At 38.1% G+C, this 4,885-nt stretch overlaps 1 protein-coding gene across 1 annotated transcript in view; it reads right to left on the reverse strand.

Moving 5' to 3' along the window:
- Positions 1-4,885, reverse strand: part of COL4A2 (collagen type IV alpha 2 chain) — a 199,989-nt gene that overhangs the window by 38,766 nt on the left and 156,338 nt on the right. The window lies entirely within an intron of this gene.

Consider the following 4,885-nt stretch of genomic DNA (forward strand, 5'->3'; position numbering starts at 1 on the left):
TTTCTGCATCAATTGATATGATCATGTGGTTCTTCTCCTTTGTTTTATCAACTTATGTTTCTTATACACACTGTGACAGCACTTTCACAAAGTCTATACCGATTAACTCTTGAACCAGTGTCTTCTCAGCACTGAGTACATTGAAGCAAAAGAAACACCTAGCAAATTAGAGCAATGAAAAAAATGGCATGTAAGCTAGATAAGTTTGTGTTTTTGACTACTCTTTAAAATTCTTTTTTTTGTTTAGTTTTTTTCTCTTTCATGCAATTTTTGTTCTTAGCTTCTATTTTCCTTTGTGGATTTTGATATTTTTCTTACAGATTTTAGTGTTCCTCATATACATTAACTAATTTTCCTTTATTATCTATGGTAAAAATTATTCTACTTTGCTGCTGAAATGTCAATTTTCTTTTTGACATGTTGAAGATTAACATTTGTATGCAAATTTTCTGCAGTTTGTGCATGCCTCTCTTACCTCTCTGTGTTTGATTTCTTCTCTTGATTTTATGTTTACAATATCCATCACTGCCCAGAAGTCATATAATTATGAACACATTTTTTCTTATAGTTTTTCTTTTTTTTTTAAATATAATTTAGGGTTTCTTTTCTTTTCTTTTCTTTTTAAAAAACACTAACTACCTGAACCACCTTTTAGTTAGGCATTTCCCACTTTCTTCTAGGAGCTTAACATTTGTTATTGTTATATAATTAATAATAACAGTAAATGTAGCAACACCTGGCATATGCATCACATCTCTCCAAGGATTTTCAGATAAACTATCTAACTGGATCCTTAAAATAATCTTACAAAGTCACAGGGATATCCTGAAAGGAGGAGGCAGATGAAGGGGAAGGGAAGATGAAGAATGGAGGGAAAAAGGGTAATTACTGCAAGAGACTTCTTGCAAGTCAGTCTTGGAGAAACCCAGGGCCAGAAGTCAGGCTTTCTGACTAACAGACTAGTATTTCCATTATCTAATTATGAAAACCTGCACTGGAGAAACATGTCTTCAATGAGCAGGAAACCGATTCCAAGCAAAGTCTGAAAAAGAGATTCTTTGAGACACGTAGATACATATTTTCTCATATACTCTACATTTACTATTAGAAATGAGAACACTTATTTTTCAGTTTTCTGTCTTTAGGGTTTACAGCTTTAGGGAAAAATATGATTGCTTGTGGATGCTAATGGTTTTGCCAGAGTAGGCAGCAGTATTGTTGGCTGTAAAGTTTTAATAAGCAGTATCAAGGTTCTTGCTGCAGGTACTTCTGCTCATCAACAAGAGCACTGGGGGAGGGGTGACTGATAAGTACACATTGATGTCTGTAACCAAGTTATGTTGAAATGAGACAATTCAGCAAGCAAGATAAGCAGGGCTGAGGCTGATGGCAGTGAAGATGGTCCAAATGCCTGTTTCTAAACTGCTTTCCCTGATAAACTAGCCAACGGGCAGGATTGTTGTTGCTGTTGCTGTTAGGTGCAATCGAGTCAGCTCCGACTCATAGTGACCCTATATACGACAGAACAAAACAGTGCCCGGTCCTGTGCCAGCTTCACAATCCTTGCTATACCTGAGCTGATCACTGCAACCACTGTGTCAATCCATCTCGTTGAGGGCCTTCCCATTTTTCATTGACCCTCCACTTTACTAAGCATGATATCCTTCTCCAAGAACTGCCCTTTCTGACCATGTGACCAAAGTAGGTGAGACAAAGTCTGCCCATTCCCGCTTCCAAGGAGCATTCTGGCTGTACATCTTCCAGGACAGATCTGTTAGTTCTTTTGGCAGTCCACAGTACTTTCAGTATTTTTCACCAACAGCACAACTCAAAAGCATCAACTCTTCTTCAGTCTTCCTTATTCCCTGTCCAGCTTTCACATGCATATGAGGCAACTGAGAATACCATGGCTTGGGTTAGGTGCACCTTAGACTTCAAAGAGACATCTTTGCTCTTCAGCACTTTAAAGAAGTCTTTTGCAGCAGATTTGCCTAGAGCAATACTTCATTAGATTTCTTGACTGCTGCTTCCATTGGTGTTGATTGTGGAACCAAGTAATATGAAATCTTTGACAACTTCAATAAGGTATGAATAAATGAGTGTGAAAATGTCTTCTGCTACTTTAGCGTCTGCCTTAAGAAAAAGCAGGCATGGGGGTATTCTAAGGCTTTCTGGTGGTGCAGTGGTTAAAGCATTTTGCTGCTAACCAAAAGATCAGCGGTTCAAACCAACAGCTGTTCCATGGGGGAAATATGAGGCAGTCTGCTTCTGTAAAGATTTATAGACTTGGAAACCCTATAGGACTGTTCTACTCTGTGCTTTCAGGTTGCCATGAGTTGCAATCAACTCTGGCTGTGGATTTGGGGTATTTTAGTCTTTCACTTGCCTGTTATAATTATTGCTTTGGTGCTAAATACTTTTGGTCAATTTCCATTTATGGAATATCTGTTAAAAAGGAACAACTGCCAGAAAAAAAAAAAAAATCAGTTACTTTCAGCTAAATAAAATCTAATCTGTGGGCTTTCATGAATACTTTATTCAGCAAGTTTTGCTCAGAGACACAGGCTGTATCTATGTTTCCTTTTAATGAGTCCTAAACAGCCAATCAAATGAGAAGCAGGACTCCTCTGCATACTGTCCTGTGGAGTTATAGAACAAAATATCACTTTGGATGTGAGACAGAAGTTTCCATCCTTTGGAAGTTAGAACTTTTGCAAGACAAAAGATTCTGCCTAAACAAGGGTTATGAAACTTGCCTCAAAGGTGACACGGAAAGTAGTAGAGACCTTCATGAAGAATCAGTTACCATTTTTTGTTTTTATTCTCAAAAATTTTGAAGTCTGCAGGAAATGTTTAAGTTTTCTTTTTTTTTAAAAAAAAACCTACCAGAAGTACACTTATATAAAAATAGCTAGAGGCACAGTTTTCCACAGTTGAATTGCAAAGCAGATTGATCATGGAAACGCTGACACAAGTGAGTATGTGCCCCATTTTGCCTTTCATTAGTCTGGAAGTGTCACTCATTTAAACAAGCATGAGGCAAGGCTAAATTTCTCAGTCTCCACTGGTAACTGCTGATTTATACTTTGTATTTTATAACTGACATAGAGTTAGCAAAACTGGCGAGGGCAGACTCCATATGACTTAGCATAGGGTCTCCATTGCCTTGGTGATGTTATCCAGTGACCTTCACTCTCTGGCTTGGTCTTGGGCAGCACGGGTCAGTGTGTGTGTGTGTGTGTGTGTGTGCACATGCATGTCTACTCTATTCTTTCTTGGGCTCTTTCCCTTCTTTCTTTAGGCCTCATCTGAACCTTTCAGACAGTAGGGAATCTCTCCATGGGCCAGGACACCCTTCTCTGGTGTTTCTCCTAGCCAGTATCAACAGTTTTATGTGCTGGTCATTCTCATTATCTTCAAAAACCACCTGTTCTGTGCTCCACTCTTCTTTTGACATTGCTAGGAAACTGGCAAGCTAATCTGAAAACTAATTTGTGCTCATGAGTTTAATGGGTTTGCCTGCCAATTTAATCAGATCCTGAATATCTTCATCTAAAGGTTGCCTGCCACTGGGAAGGGATATTAGTGTCTTGTCAGCACATATAAAGCCCCCATTCTCCCAGGGGTTGGGATTCAGGAATGATAATAGTCCTGGTGGTCAATAGATAAAGTCATGGTTTTACCCTTCAATTACATGTTGGATTTGGAACATGGAGGATATGTCTTCTATTTCAATGATCTAGCAAGCTCTATAGGAGCTCTGGTAGCATAGTGCCTAAGGCACTTGACTGCTAACCAGAAGGCTGGTGGTTCAAACCCACCAGCCACTCCTCGGAAGAAAGGTTGGGCAATCCTACTTCCGTAGTGATACTGCCTTGGAAACCCAAGGAGGGGTCGCTATGAGTCGGGGCTGACTCGACAGCACATAACAACAACAACAACAACAGCAAGCTCTAGCATATATTTCATTTAATACACATACTTAACCAAACCGAACCAAACTCACTGTCATCGAGTTGATGCCGACTCATAGTGACCCCCTTTGGGTTTCTGAGGCGGTAAATCTTTACAGAAGTATTACTAATCAGTAATGCAAGTTTTCATTGAAGTCAGTGGGTTTGGGGTTTTTCAATGCCAATTCTGCATAAACTGGACTCTTAAAAGCTGTCTGATGCTCACTCATACTTCAGTTTTTCTATGAGTTCCAGTGTTTGTTTGTTTGTATTTCTACTTTGCTAAATACAAATTGGTAAGACTGTAAACACATTAAAAATTTTGTAAACCAATCAATTTCAGACAAATCAATTAAACTGCATTTCAGATTATTCTTATCTTCTGCTTAACTTCTGGCTAAGGATGGCTATGCCTGTTTTTAGTTCATACCAACTGTACAAATTCAGGGAAAAAGTACAGAACAAAACAGCAAGGCTTCCCCAGTGATTCACATGCAATTTGAGAATAGAATATATTATTAAACTGTATTTGTAAAAAGTATCAAATGTCCATAACTTTACTGGCTATAAAAAGTAAAAACAGGATCATTATTATTGTAATGAAAACATTCTAAAGGAATGCTGGAACTAAATGGAGAGAAAAAGCAGGACTAGAGTCCTATAGAATTGCTGGTTCTTACCAAATCTCCCGAAGGAACTTCAGAATAGCCCTTGGGAGTCACAGTTCCAGTAAGACAGCTTTTCCTATTTTTTTTTTTTTACCTTAATAAATCCAATTTATTACACCTTGCTTTTTTCATTGAACAGTATACCTTGTTTTATACCAGTACCTAAATATTTGTCACTTTTCTTTTTGGCAACTGCTAATAAATTTATTGCTTACTCCATATGCCATGTGATCTATGTGCAATTTGATCCTTTTTTTTTTTTTT

The sequence above is a fragment of the Orycteropus afer genome, unplaced genomic scaffold (genome assembly GCF_000298275.1).
Source record: "Orycteropus afer afer isolate SDZICR_OR568_19922 unplaced genomic scaffold, OryAfe1.0 scaffold00055, whole genome shotgun sequence".
Classification (NCBI taxonomy): domain Eukaryota; kingdom Metazoa; phylum Chordata; class Mammalia; order Tubulidentata; family Orycteropodidae; genus Orycteropus; species Orycteropus afer.